At 37.0% G+C, this 21,747-nt stretch overlaps 1 long non-coding RNA gene across 1 annotated transcript in view; it reads left to right on the top strand.

The window, feature by feature from the left end:
• The first annotated feature begins 13,798 nt into the window (after window positions 1-13,798).
• LOC113249225 (uncharacterized) overlaps window positions 13,799-21,747 on the top strand; it is a 258,875-nt gene continuing 250,926 nt past the window's right edge. Inside the window, exon 1 of the long non-coding RNA XR_006408830.2 lies at window positions 13,799-13,916. This is a non-coding gene — a long non-coding RNA (uncharacterized LOC113249225). The remainder of the gene's footprint in view (window positions 13,917-21,747) is intronic.

Below are 21,747 nucleotides of genomic sequence, written 5' to 3'. Positions count from 1 at the left end.
GGGTCATAGGGTAGCTTTATTTTTAGCTTTTTGAGGAACCTCCATATAGTTTTCCAGAGTGGCTGTATGAAATTTCATTCCCACCAATAGTGTAAGATGGTTCCCCTTTCTCCTCATCCTTGCCAACATTTGTTGTTTCCTGACTTGTTAATTTTAGCCATTCTGACTGGTGTGAAGTGGTATCTCATTGCAGTTTTGATTTGTATTTCCCTGATGGCTAGTGATATTGAATATTTTTTCATGTTTTTGTTAGCCATTTCTATGTCTTCTTTGGAGAAGTGTCTGTTCATGTCTTCTGCCCATTTCTTGACTGGATTACTTGTTTTTTGGGTGTTGAGTTTGATAAGTTCTTTACAGATCTTAGATACTAACCTTTTATCTGATATGTCATATGCAAATATCTTCTCCCATTCCATAGTTTGCCTTTTAGTTTTGTTGACTGTTTCCTTTGCTGGGCAGAAGCTTTTTATCTTGATGAAGTTCCAGTAGTTCATTTTTGCTTTTGTTTCCCTTGCCTTTGGAGATGTGTCTAACAAGAAGTTGCTGCAGCTGAGGTCAAAGAGGTTGCTGCCTGTGTTCTCTTCTAGAATTTTGATGGATTCCTGTCTCACATTTAAATCTTTCATCCATTTTGAGTTTATCTTTTTGTATGGTATCAGAGAAGGCTCCAGTTTCATTCTTCTACATGTGGCTGTCCAATTTTCCCAGCACCATTTGTTGAAGAGACTGTCCTTCTGATGTGGGAAACAAAGGTGGAAGAAAAATTATTAAATTTCCTTACTACCTACAGCCCACTGACAAGTCCTTGAAACAGGCAGAGTGACATTCCTCTAGGGACTCAACTGCCTAGGTGTTGATACTTTCTTGAGGACAAAAGGCAATAGTAGTTCAACACCCCTGCCCCAGGATCCTGTAAGTCCACTTTAACATATAAAATCTCCTCCATTGGTTATTCTTTCTTGTTTTGTCAAAGATTAGCTGACCATAGAGTTGAGGGTCTATTTCTGGGTTCTCTATTCTGTTCCACTGATTTCTGTTCCAGCTGATAAGAACAATTGTATTGTGGGATTTTAGTTTAAGACGCATCAGATAGGGGCACATGGGAGATTCAGTTGATTAAGGGCCTGCCTCTTGATTTCCACTCAGGTCATGATCTCAGGGTCATGAGATGGAGTCCCAGCTTAAGATTCTCTCTCCCTCTCCCTGAGCAATTCCCCCCTGCTCATGCATGCTCTCTCTATCCCTATATAAATAAAGTTTGTTAAAAAAAATAAGCATTAAATATGATGCTGTCTTTTGGTTCAAAATAGATATTCTTTATCATGGAAATTGAGGGCCATTCTAGTTATATTAGTTAGGTAACACAAGGCTATGCTGCAATGACAAATAACCCTAAAATCTCTACAGCTTAACACAGTGAAGGTTTATCCCTTGCTCATATAGTATGTGATAGGTCGGGCTCCTATGTGTTTATTTCCCAAATAGTCTCAGGGACCCGAGCTGCTTCCGAATTCTAACTACGAGCTCTAAGTTTTTACTTTCAACCATTTAAATGAGATTGAATGTGGAGAGGGCAAAATGGTTCTTATCTTCCCTCTTCCATTTAGACTCCTGAGAATTAGTCATATACCTACACCCCGTTAGACTCAAAGGAACTGAGAAAGGTTAAGAAGCATATAAATATCTGATGAATAACAAATCTCTGCCATATTGTTGTGTATTTTTTAGTAAGTAATGGTTGATGGGTTTTGTTGAATGCTGTATTTGTCTGGGTTGTGTAGAGAAACAGAATCAATAGGATATAGGGATATACAAAAGGAGATCATAGGATTGGCTCACATGGTTAAAAAAGCCAAGAAGTCCCACAATCTGCCATCTGTGAGCTGAAGAACATAGAAATCTGGTACTATATCAGCCTAAGTCTGAGGGCCTGACAACCTGGGGGCCATGTGTGTAAGTTCCAGAGTCTCAAAGGCCCAAGAATCAGGAGCTTCATTGTCCAAGGACAGGAGAAGATAGATGACCCAGCTCAAGAAAAGAGAGAGAGGGAATTCACCCTTCCTTTGCATTTTTATTCCATTTGGGTCCTCACCAGATTGAATGTGATACCCACATTTTACTCTGTCTACTGAATCGAATGCTAATCTTTTCCAGAAATACCCTCACAGACAACACCCAGAAATAGTGTTTTGCCAGCCATCTGGCCATCCCTTAGCCCAGTCAAGTTGACACATAAAATTAACCATCATAAATGCCTATTTGGAAACTATTTGGATAATTTTTTTAGCCTATTGATGTTATGATCTTGTTTAATAAATATTCTCATATCAAACTCTTTATAGTCATCAAATAAATCCTATGCTAAGGTGAGGAATTATTACCTTATATTCTTTTGAATTATATTTGATAGTATTTTTAAATAGACTTTTGCATCAATATTCATGAACAATATTGGTTTATAATTCCACAATTCAATGTTGGTTGTTAGATGTTGTTATCTGGGTTTTATTATGGAAAGTATTACATATTTATTTTTTAATTAAACCTTTTATTTTATTTTGACATAATTCTATCGTCACATGCAGTGTGTCCCATGTACTAGTTATCCAGTTTCTCTAATGTTGACATCTTGTAAAACTATACTACAATATAATAGCCAGTATATTCGCTATGATACAGTCAAAATCAAAAACATTTCCATCAACACCAGGGTCCTTCAAGTTGCACTTTTAAAACCATACCCACTTTCCTCCTGTGCTTACTCCTTCTTTAACTTGGGGCAACAACTAATCTGTTCTCCATTTCTGTAACTTTATTGTTTCAAGAATGTTGCATAAATGGAATCATACAATATATAAATTGTTAAGATTGGCTTTTCACTCAGGTAAATCTCTGAAGGTCTATATATGTTTATCAATCATTTGTTCCTTTTTATTACTTAGTAGCAGTCAATGGTATGGCTGGACCACAGTTTGCTTAGCTATATCGCTGTTAAAGGACATTTGGGTTGTTTCCAGTTTTTGGTTATTACAGATAAGCTGCTATGAGCATTCATATACAGGTTTTATAGGAACATAAATTTTCATTTATCTGGGATAAATACCCAGGATTGTAATTCCTGGGTTGTATGGTAGATGTATGTTTAGTTTTAGTTTTGTTTTTTAAAAATATTTTTTGTTTTTTATTTGGGTTTTTAAAAATTTATTTATTTTTATTTATTATGATATGTTAGTGACCAGACAGTACATCATTAGTTTTTTTTTTAATTAATGATTTTTTATTATATTATGTTAGTCACCATACAGTACATCCCCGGTTTCCGATGTAAAGCTCGATGATTCATTAGTTGCGTATAACACCCAGTGCACCATGCAATACGTGCCCTCCTTACTACCCATCACCAGTCTATCCCATTCCCCCACCCCCCTCCCCTCTGAGGCCCTCAGTTTGTTTCTCATAGTCCATAATCTCTCATGTTTCATTCTCCCTTCTGATTACCCCCCTTTCTTTATCCCTTTCTTCCCCTACCGATCTTCCTAGTTCTTATGTTCCATAGATGAGAGAAATCATATGATAGTTCTCTTTCTCTGCTTGACTTATTTCACTTAGCATTATCTCTTCCAGTGCCATCCATGTTGCAGCAAATGTTGAGAATTCATTCTTTCTGATAGCTGAGTAATATTCCATTGTATATATGGACCACAACTTCTTAATCCAGTCATCTGTTGAAGGGCATCTTGGCTCCTTCCACGATTTAGCTATTGTGGACATTGCTGCTATGAACATTGGGGTGCATATGGCCCTTCTCTTCACTACATCTGTATCTTTGGGGTAAACATCCAGTAGTGCAATGGCTGGATCATAGGGTAGCTCAATTTTTAACTTTTTAAGGGACCTCCACACTGTTTTCCAGAGTGGCTGTACCAACTTGCATTCCCACCAACAATGTAGGAGGGATCCCCTTTCTCCACATCCTCTCCAACAATTGTTGTTTCTTGCCCTGGCTATTTTTGCCATTCTAACTGGCGTAAGGTGGTATCTCAGTGTGGTTTTGATTTGAATTTCCTTGATGGCTAATGATTTTGAACATTTTTTCATGTGTCTGTTAGCCATTTGTATGTCTTCATTGGAAAAGTGTCTGTTCATATCTTCTGCCCATTTTTTGATTTGTTTATTTGTTTCTCGTGTATTGAGTTTGAGAAGTACTTTGTAGATTTGGATACCAGTCCTTTATCTGTAGTGTCATTTGCAAATATATTCTCCCATTCCGTGGGCTTCCTCTTAGTTTTTTTGACTGTTTCCTTGGCTGTGCAGAAGCTTTTTATCTTGATGAAGTCCCATAAGTTCATTTTATCTTTTGTTTCTCTTGCCTTTGGGGATGTGTCATGAAAAAGGTTGCTTTGGCCGATGTCATAGAGGTTGCTGCCTATGTTCTCCTCTAGAATTTTGATGGATTCCTGTCTCACATCAAGGTCTTTCATCCATTTGGAGTTTATTTTTGTGTATGGTGTGAGAGAGTGGTCAAGTTTCATTCTTTTGCATGTAGCTGTCCAATTTTCCCAGCACCATTTATTGAAGAGACTGTCCTTTTCCAACCGGATGTTTTTTCCTGATTTATCAAAGATTAGTTGCCCAAAGAGCCAAGGGTCCATTTCTGGGTTCTTTATTCTGTTCCATTGGTCTATGTGTCTGTTTTTGTGCCAGTACCATGCTGTCTTTGTGATCACAGCTTTATAGTACAGCTCGAAATCCGGCATTGTGATGCCCCCAGCTTTGTTTTTCCTTTTCAACAGTTCCTTGGAGATTCGGGGCCTTTTCTCTTTCCATACAAATTTAAGGACTATTTGTTCCAGTTCTTGAAAAATGTCCTCGGTATTTTGATCGGGATAGCATTGAAAGTGTAGATTGCTCTGGGTAGCATGGACATTTTAACTATGTTAATTCTTCCGATCCATGAGCATGGAATATTTTTCCATCTTTTTATGTCTTCCTCAATGTCTTTCAAGAGTGATTTATAGTTTCTAGAATATAGGTCCTTTACGTCTCTGGTTAAGTTAATTCCAGGGTAACGTATGGTTTTTGGTGCTATTGTAAATGGGATGGATTCCCTAATTTCTCTTTCTTCAGTCTCGTTATTCGTGTATAGAAATGCAACTGATTTCTGAGTATTGATTTTGTATCCCGCCACATTACTGAATTGCTCTATAACTTCTAATAGTTTGGGAGTGGATTCTTTTGGGTTTTCCATATAGAGTATCATGTCATCTGCGAAGAGAGACATTTTGACTTCTTCTCTGCCGATTTGGATACCTTTGATCCCTTTTTGTTGTCTGATTGCTGTTGCAAGGACTTCTAGTACTATGTTGAATAATAGTGGTGAGAGTGGGCATCCTTGTCGTGTTCCTGATCTTAAGGGAAAGGCTTCCAGCTTTTCCCCATTGAGAATAATATTTGCTGTAGGCTTTTCATAGATGGCTTTTATGAGATTGAGGAATGTGCCCTCTATCCCTACACTCTGAAGGATTTTAATCAGGAAAGGATGCTGTATTTTGTCAAATGCTTTTTCTGCATCAATTGAGAGGATCATATGGTTCCTGAATCTTTTCTTGTTGATATGATGTAGTACGCTGATCGATTTGCGAATATTGAACCACGCTTGCATCCCAGGGATGAATCCCACTTGGTCATGATGGATAATCCTTTTAATGTACTGTTGGATTCTATTAGCAAGGATCTTGTTGAGGATTTTGGCATCCATATTCATTAGGGAAATCGGTCTGTAATTCTCCTTTTTGATGGGGTCTTTGCCTGGTTTGGGGATCAAGGTAATATTGGCCTCATAGAATGAGTTTGGTAGCTTTCCTTCTGTTTCTATTTTTTGAAATAGCTTTAGGAGAATAGGTATTATTTCTTCTTTGAATGTTTGGTAGAATTCCCCAGGAAAACCGTCCGGGCCTGGAGTTTTGTTATTTGGAAGGTTGTTTATCACTGACTCAATCTCTTCATAATTAATTGGCCTGTTTAAGAAATCAATTTCTTCCTGTTTCAGTCTTGGTAGTTTATAGGTTTCCAGGAAGGCCTCCATCTCTTCCAGACTGCTTAATTTTTTGGCATATAGCTGTTGATAATAGTTTCTAATAATCCTTCCAATTTCATTGGTGTTGGTCATGACCTCTCCTTTTTCATTCATAATTTTAATAATTTGGGTCCTTTCTCTTTTCTCTTGGATAAGTCTTGCCAGTGGTCTGTCAATTTTATTGATTCTCTCAAAGAACCAGCTTCTAGTCCTGTTGATATGGTCTACTGTGCTTCTGGTTTCTAATTCATCGATTTCTGCTCTCATCTTGGTCAACTGCTTCCTCATGAGTGGATTAGGCCTGTCCCTCTGTTGCTGTTCCAGCTTCTTGAGGTGAGAATATAAAAACTGCATTTTAGATTTTTCTATTCTTTTGAGTGAGGCTTGGATGGCTATGTATTTCCCCCTTAGGACTGCCTTTGCAGTATCCCATAGGTTTTGGACCATTGTGTTTTCATTCTCGTTGGTCTCCATAAATTGTTTAAGTTGATTTTTCATTTCCTGGTTTATCGAGTCATTCCTGAGCAGGATGGTTCTTAGTCTTCAAGTGTTTGAGTTTCTTCCAAATTTTTCCTTGTGGTTGAGTTCCAATTTCAGAGCGTTGTGGTCTGAGAATATGCAGGGGATAATTTCAATCTTTTGGTATCAGTTGAGACCTGTTTTGTGTCCCAGAACATGGTCTATTCTTGAGAATGTTCCATGGGCATTAGAATAGAATGAGTATTCTTTGGTTCTGGGGTGTAGTGTTCTATATATATCTATGAGGTCCAACTCATCGAGTATGGCATTCAAAGCCTTTGATTCTTTGCTTAGTCTTTGCCAGGGTGTTCTGTCTATTTCTGATAGTGGAGTGTTGAGGTCCCCTACTATTAATGTATTTTTATCTATATGTCTCTTTATTCTGGTTAAGAGTTGGCTTATGTATCTTGCTGCTCCCCTGTTGGGGGCATATATATTTATAATTGTCATATCCACTTGTTGAATACTTCCTTTAAGAATAATATAGTGTCCTTCTGCATCTCTAACTATAGTCTCTAATTTAAAATCCAATCTATCTGATATAAGAATTGCTACCCCAGCTTTCTTTTGAGGTCCATTTGCATGAAAGATGGTACTCCATCCCCTTACTCTCAGTCTGAATGCATCTTTGGGTTCGAAATGAGTCTCTTGTAGACAGCAAATGGATGGGTCATTTCTTTTTATCCAATCTGCAACCCTGTGGCGTTTTATGGGAGCGTTTAAACCATCATCATTAGTTTTTGATGTAGTGTTCCATGAGTCATTGTTTGCGTATAACACCCAGTTCTCCATGCAATACGTGTCCTCCTTAATACCCATCACCAGTCTAGCCCATCCCCCTACATGTTTTTAAAAATTTATTTATTTATTTAATATATTTTTTATTTAAATTCAATTAGCCAATACATAGTATATCATTAGTTTCAGATGTAGTTTTCAATGATTCATCGGTTGTGTATAACACTCAGTGCTCATCACATCACATGCCCTCCTTAATGCCCATCATCCAGTTACCCCATCCCCTCACCTACCTCCCCTTCAGCAACCCTCAGTTTGTTTGCATTGTTAAGAGTCTCTCATGGTTTGTCTCACTCTCTGTTTCTTCTCATTCAGTTTTCCCTTCCTTTCCTTATGGTCCTCCACACTGTTTCTTATATTCTACATATGAGTAAAACCATAGGATAATTGTCTTTCTCTGATTGACTTACTTCACTTAGTATAATATCCTCCAGTTCCATCTATACGGATGTAAATGGTAAGTATCCATCCTTTCCAAAGGCTGAGTAATATTCCATTGTGTGTGTGCGTATATATATATATACAGGTATATATATACATACACACATACATACACCACATCTTTATCCATTCGTCTGTCGATGGACATCTCGACTCCTTCCACAGTTTGTCTATTGTGGACACTGCTGTTATGATCACTGGGGTGCGGGTGCCCCTTCGTTTCACTACATCTGTATCTTTGTGGTAAATTTATTTGAGAGCCAGGGTTGGGGGGGGAAGAATCTTCAAGCGTACTCCCGCTGAGCATGGAGCTGACATGGGCCTCGATCTCACAACACATGAGATCATGACCTGAGCCAAAACAAAGAGTTGGGCACTTAACTGCTTGAGACACCTAGGCACCCCTGTATGTCTAGTTTTTTTTTTGAAAAAACTGTCAAGTTGTTTTCCAGAGTGACTGTATTACCATTTTACATTCCCACCATTAATGTAGGAGTGATACAGTTTTTCATCATCCTTTACGTCATCTAGTGCTAATAACTTTTTTTAGTGCTAATCATTTTGATAGGTGCATAGTAATATCTTATTTGTTTTAATTTAATTTATTTTTTTATCTGATGGCTAATTGAACATTATTTCATATGTTTATTTATCATCTATGTATCCTCTTAGGTGATCTGTAATGCATGTTCGCCTGTTTTTTTTTAATGCTATCTTTTTTATTTTATTTTTTTTACTATTGAATTTTGAGAGTTCTTTGTATACTCTAGATACTAGTCCTTTGTCACATGTGTGGTTTACAAATACTTTATTCTAGTATGGAGGTTGTTTTTTCATTCCCTTTAATAAGGTTGCTCTCAGAGCCAGTTTTTCATTTTGATGAAGTCTAATTTATTAAGTTTTCCTTTTATGGATCATGCTTTAGTGTCAAGTCTGAGAATTTTTTGCCTAGATCTGGATCCCAAAGATTGTCTCTCATAATTTTTCCAAAAGTTTTTTAATTTACAATTTATATTTAAGTCTGTGATCCATTTTGAGTAAATTTTTATGTAAAGTATGAAGTTTAGGTCAAAGGTTTTTTGTTTCATTTTGTTTCTTGTTTTATTTTGTTTACTTTATGTTGTTTTTGCCTAATTGGGATGTCCAATTACTCCAGCACCTTTATTTGAAAGACTTTCCTCCTCCATTGTATTGTTTTTGCCTTTTTGTCAAAAATCAGTGGATCATATTTGTGTTGGTCTCTTTCTGGTTTCTCTAATCTGTTACATTGATCTCTGTGTCTGTTGCTCTACCAGAACCACACAGTCTTTACTATGGTTCTATAAAAAGTCTTGAAATTGGGTACTCATTCCTTACTTTATTCTTCTTTTTCAAAATTATTTTAACTATTTAAGTTCCTTTGTCTTCTCATATAATTTTTGAATAATCTTGTCTGTATCTACAAACAATCATTCTGGGACTTTGATAGGACTTGCATTATACTTTTTATCAATTTGGGGAAAATTAATATCTTCACTATGTAAAATATTCCACTGCGTAAACACAACATATTTCTCCATTTCTATAGATCTTTGATTTCTTTCATCAGCATTGTGTAGTTTACCACATAGGAGTCCTGTACATGTTCTTGCTTTGAATGATTGTAATTTGTATTACATTTTTAGTTTTCTGTGTCCATGTGTGTTTATTGCTGGTATATTGAAATTGATTTATTCCAGCTTTATTAAGATATAATTGATATAAAACATTGTATAAGTTTAAGGTGTACAATGTGATAATTTGATATATGTATATATTGTGAAATGGTTACCATAATGAAGTTAGTTAACATATCTATCACCTCCCATACTACCACATTGTGTGTCTGTGCTAAGAATATTATTCTCTTAGCAACTTTCAAGCGTACAATACAGTATTGTTAACTAGAGTCATCATGCTGCACATTGGATTCCCAGAATTTATTCATGTTATAAGTGAGAGTTTGTACCTTTTGACCAACATTGCCCTATTTCTCCCACTTGTCAGCCCCTGGCAACCTTCAATCTACTCTTGTTTCTATGAGTTCAATTTTTTTAGATTCCAAATATAAATGAGATCACACCATATTTTTCTTTCTTTATCTGACTTATTTCTCTTAGCATAATGCCCTCAAGATTCATCATGTTGGTTCCTTCCTAGTTATAGGGCTATCGAAATTATTCATTTCATATTGGGTGAGTTGTGGTAGTTTGTGTTTTTTAAGGAACCGGTCTATTTCATCCAGTTGCTAAATGTTTGTGTGTGTAGTGTCATAGTATTTTCTTCTTATTATTTTGATGTTTACAGCATTTCTAGTGATATTTCCTATTTAATTCCTGATATTTTGACAATATGTGTCTTCTTTGTTTTTATTTCATCTGTCTTTTTAAAGGCTTGTCAATTCTGTTGATATTTTCAACAATTCAGCTCTTTGTTTCATTGATTTTCTCCATTATTTTTAGTTTTTAATTTCATGGATTTTTGTTCTTATCTTTATTATTTCTTCCCTTATGTTTATTTTTATTTCTTTTGTTTTTTATTTTCTATGTTTCTGAAGTGGTACCTTAGATTACTGATTTGAGATCTTTCATCTTTTCTAATGTATGTATTTAGTATTCACATTTTCTCTCTCAGCATTGTTAGCTGTGTTCTACACATTTTGACATGTATTTTCATTTTCATTCAGTTCAATTATCATTTTATTTTTTCTTGAGACTTCATGTTTAACCCAGGAATTATTTAAAGCTGTGTTATTTAATTTCCAAGTATTTGGAGATTTTCCTTATCTTTGTTATTGATTTCTAGTTTGATTTCTTTGTGGTCAGAGAACTTACTCTTCACTATTTCAATTTTTTCTTTTAAATGTCTTGAGATTTGTTTTATAGCCCAGAATGTGGTCTTTCTTGGTATATATTCCCTGAAAACTTGAAAAGAATGTGCTCTGCTGCTGTTGGATGGATTACGCTATAAATGTTGATTAGATTGGTTGGTTTATGGTGTTGCTGAATTCTTTTAGATCGTTGTTATTTTCTGCCTAGTTGTTTGATCAATTGTTGAAAAATGGGACGAGGAGTCTCCACTTATAACTCTGGGTATGTCTATTCTCTTTTTTACTTCTAGCAGTTTTTGCTTCACATGTTTTATAGTTCTCTTATTTGGTGCATATGCATTTTGGATTGTTGTATCTAAGAGGTGGATTGACTCTTCTATCATTCCATGTCTTTCTCTGTCTCTAGTAATTTTATTTGCTTGGACGTCTATTTTATATGATACAATATAGTTACTTCTGATTTCCTTTGATTAATGCTTGCATGGTATATGTTTTTCTATCCTTTGACTTTCAATCTGCCTGTATAATTATATTTAAAATGAGTGTTCTACAGAAAGCATATAGTTGGCTTATGTTTTTAAATTCACTGCCAATTGAATAATTGCTTTATTTAGGTCATCTATGTTTAATGTAATTATTGCTATGTTAGGATTTGAATGTACCATTTTTTTTTGCTGTTTGTTCTCTTTGTTTTCCTTTCTCTGTTGTCTTTTTCTTGGCTTCCTATGGGTTACTTAAATATTTTTTTTAGAATTCTATTTTTATTTATTTATAATGTTTTTAGTGTACCTTTTTTGTATAGTGTTTTTTGTTTTGTTTTAGTGGTTGCTGCAGGTATTACTTACATTATTTAACTTATCATTGTCCACTGGTGTCATCATTTTACTGGTTCAAGTTAAGTATAGAAAACTTACCTCCACTTATGTCACTTTACACTCAACAGGTTATAATGATTGTTCAAATTGTTTCCAGTATGCCTAGTACACTGAGAGTGAAGAGGAGTGGGACATGAAGGAGAGAGTAGAAGCTCAACTGTAGATGACCATGTGAATCAATGTTGGGATTTGGTGCTTTGTTGTAGCAATGGAAATCTTTGAAGAGTTTTAATATGAGGATATGGTTAATTATGCAATTTAAGTAGATTATTCTGGACATTACACCTGCTTTCAAAATTCTAGGTATTTTGTTCCTTTGTTGTCTGCAATTTAATTTACAAAATAGAAGTCTGAAGCTAACTTTAACTTTGTTCCTCTGAGTGTAGAATATGTTATTTTTTCCTAGGTGTTTATGAGAAATTTCTTTATTCTTGAAATGTAAACATTTCCTAAGGGTTTCTCTCTATATATGTATCTTTCCTGGAACATGGTGAACTGTGTGTGTGTGTGTGTGTGTGTGTGTGTGTATGACTTTTTTTTAGTTCTAGATTTTTTTTAGTTATATCTTTACTTATTGCCTCAATTTCATTTGTTCTGTTTTCTTCCTTGGGAACCTCTATAATTCTGAGACTTAGTTTCTATTTTTTGTTTCCTATGCATACCATCATTCTTATTTTGTACACACAATACAAACACACAGATACTTATGCACATGCATATATATATACATGCACACATATATGTGTATGTGTCTATACGTATATAGATGTACAGCCGACTTGTGTGTGTATATTTGTGTGTGTGGAGAGAAGGACTGAGATTGAGAAAGAAGGTTTTTATATTTTTCTCTACTTTCTTATGGTTTTTCATTCAAATTTTGGAAAGGTTGTGTGATAAGTGCTAGTTAAAGGCCACTTTAGTCTGAAGTTGCCATTCTGTTTTTGAAAGCCTCCATCTGAAATTTACAGTAACGATATAGTCCACACAAAAAAAGGTTTGGATTTTGTTTAGTGGTGTTGAGAATATTCCAAGGCATAATGAATAAAGAAACAGTGTGACTTCATTGTTTGCTGAATTGAGTTCTCATCCCATTTTACTCTACAGACAGAATTGTCCTCATGGGGTATGGAGACCATTAATCTTTTTTTTAAGGGATTCACCAAAGCGTTTTAGTCCTGTGTCATTTTTCTGTATTAAGAAACAAAATCAGCAAAACTAAATACAAACATATTATCTAAGAGGACAATTTCTGTAAATCTTTTTAGGAACTTCTTTTGGCAAATGAAAAAGCTCTTCTGAAAGTCTAACCCAAATGGACTCTTTTAGAAGCCTATTTCCCTTTTCTCTCTTCAGGAAATGTAGAGAATAGGGTTTTTTTGAAAACTGTCCAATTTCTCACTGGAGATAAGCTTCCTCAATCAATTTTGAGTCACTTTTGCATCAGGTATTTCTGTACATAAAAAATTTTCTGGTTTATTAGGTCCTCCAACCTCTAGTGTCTTTTAACATGTTCCTTTTGTGTGTAGATGTCAGGTAAATGTCTTCAAATGAAACAGATTATTTATAACTGTAAAATTTTGCCTTTGACACTTGGTGTGTTGTTTTTACTGCACGTTATGCTTAGTTTGAGAGGAGTATAGTGTTTTGATAAAGAACATGGATTATATGGCCTGAGGCCTAATTTGGGATCTCAGTTCCATCCCTTCCTAGCTACATGGCCTTGCACAAGTGACAATATTTCTGTGGTTTCCATATGAAAGAAAATGAAGGACCCACTTCATATAAAGAGCTAATGTATCTGATTACATAAAACTGTATCTATTGTGTACATGTGTATTAGTTGTTACTGTTAATTTGTTATGTTATCATCAATACAACAAGTCTGTCTTTCTAAGTTGATATGTCAATGCCTTCTACAGAAAATAATTAAGTTCTTGATAAATATCATCTCGGGGACAAAGTGAAAACTTCCTAAATTATGAAGATTATTATTAAAAAAGATCAATTCCATCATTACTTTAAAAATGTTGGTTAGCTTATTTTGAATGTATTTCATTTCTAAATACTCTTTAGAAATCTTATATTCAGTGTAAAGTTACCTCAAGTGATCTTTATTAAAGAAGATGACAAACTTTTTGTAGAAGGTTAACCCCTGGTACTCTCAGAAATTAATTTTGCACTTCAATTAATTACATTCTCAGAGATATTTGGTTTTTTTGTTTATTTTGTTTTTCCAGTAAATGGCTTCTGAAGCAATTATTATCCCCTCCAGGACCCATTGATTCAGAGATGCCAACAAGTGGAATTTATTGCCTTGAGTTTGAACTGAATTTTGTAGCTGTTTTCATTGTAATTCAAGGTACTGTTTAATCCCTTTGCTTAGAAATTATTAGAGTGAAAATGTTCACATTGCAAATTACTTTTGGACAATGATACATAGGAAGATTATTCTGCAAGAACCAGCATATATGGCACTTGCTGGAAGAAATTCAATGTTGTAACCAGCCGAAATAAAGAATACCGAATCCCATGTGCTAACAGAGTAGGGATTCATTTCCAAAGCTTTGTAGTATGCAAAGGACACTTTTCTTGTGTGCAGAGAAGTTGTCTCTGGGACCGTCACACTTGGAATTCCAGCAGATTACCCTATCATCAAGTCATCAGTATGCTGCTATTTGAATAAACACAGCTGTTGTTTTCCAAGAAATATGGCTGGGAGCAGCAAGGAAAAAAAAGGGCAATTAGTGTTATTGAAATGGAGGGGTACTCAGGATGGCATATATGTATTTATGAGAGTGTTCGTTTCCGAATAGTCTATTTACCATGCTGTGACTTAACAGTGGGGGAGTAATGATCCCCTCTCCAAATCCTTGGTACTTTACTGCATTTTGCTATTTGCCTAATATTAATGATGAATATTTTTCATAATTAAGTAAATACATACTTTAATTCTTATGACCTTGTGCTACCTTCTATCTAAAACATCTTAAAATTTTTAAGGCGACTTGTTCTAAGGACTCATATATACAAGAATAGATGAATATGCAAACATATTTTTGAAACTCCACTGATGATTTTTCATTAGTTTTCCTGCCTTTGGAAAACCTGGGGAGCAGAGACATCACACGCCAATGCTGGGAGTAAGGCCGGTATTTGGGGGTCAGGGGACCTCAGCATGTTGTAATAAAAATAGTAGTAGACCAGAAAGATTAGACCATCAACAGCAAGGGGATTCTCTCTCCTGGATTTCAGCTTCTTTGTCTGTAAACTGTTGGGACTGGTTGATGCGATCTCTCAGGTCTCTTCAAATTCCCTAATGCTTTTAATTTGGGCCTTTATTATTCTGGTATGACATTCAAAGCTGGGGAACACACTTAGTACAGAGACCCATTAGAACTGGTGGTTGTCATTTTTGTAAATTTAACTAACAAACATACAAACATTCTAGCTGTTTTTGTGCTTTTAGTATAAATAAAGACAAGAAGTGGGGTGATTAATTAAGATGTTCTCAGTGCACCACTCATCTACAACAGCTTGTTTTTAACTTACATAGTTTTAGGGCTTTAGGGCTTTTAGGGCTTTTTCTATTGTCTAAGAAAGCTGGTTCAAGAGTATTGGTTTGGCAGGTGGGAAGGAGAAGGAGGAGAAGACTAGAGAAAGGACATCAAGGTTTCTTTTCTGTGGTAAAACTGCCAGGAAAAAGAAGATGAAGTTAGAAAAGCAATGGCTTTTTCCTGAGACAGTCATTGTGCTGTACTTTAAAGTCATCTCATGAGAGACGTACAGAAGATGCCAGCACCTACTTGCTTGGTGGCTGTGGCTGTTTGATGTCATGTCCAGTAACCAACTTACATATCTTCTACTTTTATGTCTTCTAAATACAGAGTTGACCTCTGACTTAAAAGTTAGTCCTCACATGTTCAAGTCCAATGAAATGGAAAAATTTTAAAGAAACTCCACAGATGAAATGACACACACCAAGGGTGTGGATATGTTGTTTTCCAGTGTTTTTGAGTGGATGTGAGAGAAAGCTTCATATAACTCCCATTCAAAAATCAACAAAAGCCTTCAAACAAGAATGACAAAGCAGCGTGAATAATGTTGGGGTCTATGCAGGGACGAGGATGACAGGGCGTTTGTTCCATAGTCAGAACAGCAACCATCTACGCAATGTCTGAGGTCTGATTTTTGTGACCTTGGGCCCAGCCACAAAATACTGTCGCCCAAACCCAACCCGTCCTCATTAATAGTAACAACACACAGTAGTTTAGTGCTTTATACTTTCAGAGCTCTTTTGCATTTATTATCTCATCTCTGATCCATTTTTAGGATGGTGTTAGCCTTACCTCATGCCCTAGCATTTCATCATTCCTTTGCAGACATTATGGCTTTTAGTTGATAGGTCTGGTTTTTCTACTCATACTTTGGGCAACCTGTTGAGAAGATGAAAATGACATTTTGGTTAGTGGTTTAACCAAATGACAAAGTTAAACTGAAATAGAAAGTTTCTAATGGGGTCAAATAATAAGTTCTAAGGGAAGAAATTAAAAAAGGCTTATATACAGTGGTGGTTTTTCTCACTATGGTTCTATGTTGGACAAACCATTTCCTACTCATTTTCTCATTTGATCCTCATGGAAAGCCCCTCAAGTAGGAATTTATTATTAACCCCAATGTATAGATGAGGAAACAGACAATTAGGCACTTTAAATGGATAGAAGCCACAGGGCCAATGGTAGAGTGGGGATAGTAATTAGTTCTATAAGCCATTGCCTCTTTCTATCACACCCTAGTTCCTCCTTGTGCATGAGAACTTTTCAGGTTGGGGCTTTGTTGTTGTTGTTGTTTTGTTTTGTTTTTGCATAAATCATTTTCCCTCCCAGAATTAACACTAGCAGCACAGGAAACTAATTCTGAGTCATGTTAACAGTGCAAGGTTACTGCATGCTCTGCATTATCAGGGCAGCATATGTTACCCAAGAACTAGAGAAAAATCAGAGAGAGAGTAGATGTTAAAGGAGAGCTGGAACTAAAGCTGCAAGCTCTTCACTCTGTCACTGGGTCTCTTTTTCTATAAAGTGGAGAGAATTCCTGTTTCTTTGGTAGTTGAAATCCAATGTACTATTTGAATCCTTCAGACAGAAGGCTCAATACTTAATTGTCAATTAAAATTGTTATGGCTTAATACTAACTGATGTGATCTTATGGCTAAGATCTTGATCTTCAGGATTATGAAACATGCTAAAATTTGTCCCCTCGAAAGCATTTACCTGTTGCTCCTCTGGGTATAAGCTCTAAGGGTTTTTCATTTAAAAGATGATTGAATGATTAAAGCAAGGAAGTTGGAGAATGAAAAGGTTTGTTAGGCAGTTTTCTGTATTTGGTACTTCTAGAAGCTGTAAAAGCTCATGTCCCACCATATAAAACAGAGAGGGAGGGAGGAAGTTGGAGGTCAGGGCCAAACTGTACATAAATGACAGGGCAATGGCAGAGTCACTTAAATCCAAAAGTAATGTAATATGGAAATGATTGTAAAGATCTGTTGCTGCAACCCAAACCCGGGACATCGTCTAGGGGCCCCAGAGTCTATAATAGCGCTGTCACTCTGGGTCATTCATAATAATAGATGAAAGGTTCCCTGTAAAAGCCAGGTGTTGGGAAAATGCTACTCCTTTTCTTCCCAACATTGGATGGGTTTGTGAGGGATCTGTTTGGCAGGGAAATGGTCAGAAACTAGGCTCAAGTTCTGTGCAGAGTGGGCATATTACCAAGGTAGCCATTTACCACATAACTCTTCTCTCAGCAATTAGAGTTTTTGTGTCAGCTCACACACACATCTACCAAATATTTTCCATCTTGCTTATGAATCCCCTTATTAAAGAGGATAATTAGTGGTTCAAAACCAAAATCTTGTAGAAGAAGCTAAAACTCATAACTGGAAAGGCGAGCAGAGAGGTTGGGACAGTAAGTTAGTCAGGGTTCTTTGTGACCAAGTAATAGAAACCAACTCTGGAAAGTTTAATAAAAATTGAAGAATATATGAAGATATAAGAGAGTCTCACCCCAGATCTGAAAATCAGCTGGGCCGCAGTTCAAGTAATGGAGAACTTTAGGGAGCCTATAGTATTCTCTCTCATTTTGTATATCTTCTAAATATCTGCTGTTTCCTTCCTCTCTTATCTTGGATAGCTTCTAGATATTTGCAATTTCCTTCTTCCTATAGATATTCTCTACTATTCAGCTATGCCATGGAAATACGTTGTCAGGCTGTCCTCGGCTCCTAAGTTTACATGTCATAAGTCCAATAAAGCAAGATACCATCAGTTCTAATATATTTCCTGGGAAAGAATATGATTGTCCTGGTTTTAATCACATGTCCACTTCTGTTTGGGTCAAACATGACAGCTGAGGATTAACTTTCTGACCCTGTGAAGTGGTAAGAAGTTCCTAGAGAAGGGGGAATCATGATGAGCTGAGAACATGCCATAAAATATGTCTACTATACGTAGAGCTGTAAGTAAGAGATGACACCAACAATTAGAAATAGGAAACTAGAAACAAACGGAACAAGGGGGAGCAAATTTGGAAGGTGTGGGATTGCCTTGAATATCATGATCATGCTCCCTCTGATCAGTTGTTAGGCATTAGACAATGAGCTTGTTAGGAGCTCCCACAGTCATAAAGCAGGCAGGACAGGAGGCAAGTTTAGGAGATAGGAGGAAATGGGTTCATAGCAAGACTGAAAATATTTGGTAGATGTACGAGCTGACACAAAAGCTCCAATTGCTGGGGTGCCTGGGTGGCACAGCGGTTAAGCGTCTGCCTTCGGCTCAGGGCGTGATCCTGGCGTTATGGGATCGAGCCCCACATCAGGCTCCTCCGCTATGAGCCTGCTTCTTCCTCTCCCACTCCCCCTGCTTGTGTTCCCTCTCTCGCTGGCTGTCTCTATCTCTGTCGAATAAATAAATAAAATCTTAAAACAAAACAAAAAAACAAAAAAAAACACACAAAAGCTCCAATTGCTGAGGGAAGAGTTTGTGTTGTGTGGTAAATGGCCAACAATCAAGGCAATTTCTGCAAATGGGGATGTAGAGTAAGTAACGCAAGAGAACAGGTAAGTGGCACATTCAGCAAGGGGGACCCACCAATGAAGATCACATTGTTACCCCTCTGTGTCCTTTTCCACCTTAGTTTCTTCCCACATTCTAGAAAAGGTGCAGTGTGCCATGGGACCTGAGACAAAACAACAGGAGACTAGGACCAGAAGCATGGTGGCCACAGCTTAGCAATTTATCTTTTAGAGGTTGAGTCTTGGCCTGTGTCTGGAGTTATTGAAATTGAGTCTGGACAATATCTAGACCCCAGCCAGGAGCCCCAGGTCTTACCTGAGGCATTCGCACATTGCTCTCAGGCTAGAAAACCTTTTCTAGTACTCACTGGCAGGCTGGTTGACCTTGTTGATATACTCACTGTTGGCTCAGGAACAGGTGAAGGCATGAGTGACTCTGGCAGAAGGTGTAGGTGAGCAGTAGATGAACTTTTGGCAGTAATGCTATTATTGGTATTTGAGTGAACTGTTAGTGGCATTTATTATCCTCAAACCAAAATACTTCCTTTTATCTTTCATATGTTTTTCAGTTTTCCTCCCCTTGATTCTTTTCTTCTCTTCCATTGTTGTAAATCAATAACATTTGAACTGCACTTTTGAAATAGAGTATTTTTTAAAAATGCATGAAGCCTTTTGTAACACAATAGTTCTTTTTCTAAAGCAAATAATTACTTCCTAATTGTTCTGTAAGATTGTAGTTTATTGCATATATTTTTAAAGCAGGCAGCACCTGCAAAGTGATCATCTTATTACCATTTTTTTAATCAGGCAGCATGTCTATAGGATAATTCCAATTAAATTTTTAGAAGATTCAATAATGGAAACAGAGTGAGGAAAATGGGGAAAATATATTACACAAAGCAAAATTGTTTTGAAACAACATTTTATGTGGCTTCCCTCAGGTTTCAGTGGCTTTTAAAGAGATGGTTCCACATCTTGATTTACTATCCATCCAAAAGTTTAAATCCAAGGTTGTTTTTACAATGATGCCTCCATTTCAAAGTGTTCTTATTACGAGATGAGAGCACCCAAACAGAGAGGTGAACATTTAAAATATAGAGCAGATAATGAAGCGTCACTAATCTGAAGCAATTGCTCTGCATTAGACTCCAGAGAGTTGAATTATACAATTCATATCTAAGAGTAAGAAGAGCTCCATATTAAGCATGTTTCTCTGTCTCTGAAACCAAGCAGGAAAACTTATAAATGCATCTCAACTATCTTCCTGGAAGAGCATTTTTACTGGTTTGCAGCTACAGAGCACTCGGTTCTCTGTTGAATGTCCCTGATTATTAATTCTCAAGCAGTTGAAAGGAGGCTTTGAATTGGACCCTATCCCACAATGCCCTTTATGTGGTGTGACTCTCAGAGGCCTCTGCCTCCCACACTTCGGCAAAGACTCACTTAAACTTGATACACTCCTGTGTTACACTTTTCTTCTTTGTAACAGCAGTGCCTGGAGCTCGGTAGAGATGGGAGAAGATTCGGGGTAATGGACCCGATTACGAAGGCTTTTGAAAGTGTTGAGGGGAGGTTAGATTTGGTGGAAGGAAAAATCTTTCAGAATGTGGTATGGCCCAATATCTGTTCTGGAGATAATCCTGTCCACAAGCGGTGCTTCTATTTCATCCACAATTCAAAGGGATTGAATATTCATATAAAACTTTAAGCTGAAAATCTGAGCACAGCCTGGGGTTTGCAGAACTAAAGCCATCATAGTCTCTTTTCTCCACCATTACTGCTTTCTCATAATTTAGGAGCCCATGGAAAATTTGTAATCCCTTTGTGAAAATAGAAGACACTGAAATGGTAATTATTGGCTCATCCTAGTTACATATTTAAAGGCCAGAGCTTTTTTGGTTTTAACTTCTAGCCAGTTTCATGTGAGCTCATTTGGTGATAATATTTGGGTTCCCCCTTGGCTGTGTGTATTAACTATAGAGTAGAGGTCAGAAGTTTAAGCCCTGGGGAAGCAAAGCAGGGCTAAGCAAAGCTGATGGACTTCCTGAAGGACATTGGTAAGTACCAAGAGTTGTCAGACAAATGGAAAGGAAAAGTTGGTGAGACTATCATAGAAGGGAAGAAAGACAGAGGAGCGGGACAGGAGGAAGGAGTAGGTGGTAGGAATGGTGGATGCCCCGAATTGTTTGTGGGGCTGTGCTTGAGCAACTCCCCACGGGCTGACCAAAGGTGTTCAAAGGTTGGTGTCTTATTTTGTTTTGGTTTGGTTTTTTGAGATGTGTTTTCAGTGATTTCACGTTGGTTACTTATAATTGGTGCTATGAGAGTATTGACACCACAGAAACCGGCAAACACTATAAATCATTGCCCCCCCCCCGCCCCCACCAAGAGCTTGTTGTTAAATATCTACTAGCATAGTACTGTTCCTGTATGTTTCTTTGTGACACAAGAGGCCTCAATTGCCACATGTGTCACAGCAGGAGAGAGTTTGGGAGAGGCTGAATTAGTTGGGTAGGGGGCAATTCCAGGACCAGAAATAAACTGGAGTCAGTGTTTCCACAGAAACAGAAGCAGGTTAAGATCATGGAGAGAAGAGGTCAAACAGCCGATAAAGGTATATTTCCAGCCATTTTGCAGATAATACGAGCAGGATCTTATCTAATCTTCTTAACAGCGCAGTAAGCTGTGGTTGAGAGAAGTTAAATCCACACAGCACACAGGTAGAACCATAAGAATTTGTCTTATTCCAAAGTCCTGATTCCTAACGCCCACACTGTAGAGTTCCTCTGTAGCCCAGACGTAGCCCTCAGCATCTCTTTGCTGCTCTACAGAACTTGGGGGTCCAATTAGGCAGGTGGTGCTCTCCACAGTGTTTGGGGTCACCATCCACACTGTAACCTACCGCAGAACCTACGTGAATAGTGCACACCCAGTACAGCTATCCACTGCAGATCTGCCTGTGGGCACCTCCTAACTCTGCAAAGGGGAAGAGGAGTCTTAGTCAAAACATCATCTGCTCCACTCCAGAGCAAAAGGCAGTTTACCCTCCTCTTCTAGATTTATGACCTTTCTTTATTTCTACCCTGTATTCATTCATTTGTTCATTCAATAAATGATCGTT

Source organism: Ursus arctos, unplaced genomic scaffold (assembly GCF_023065955.2).
Source record: "Ursus arctos isolate Adak ecotype North America unplaced genomic scaffold, UrsArc2.0 scaffold_1, whole genome shotgun sequence".
In the NCBI taxonomy this organism is placed as follows: Eukaryota; Metazoa; Chordata; class Mammalia; order Carnivora; family Ursidae; genus Ursus; species Ursus arctos.
The sequence above is the reverse complement of the archived record's forward strand: the minus strand, read 5'-3'. Positions and strand labels throughout refer to the sequence as shown.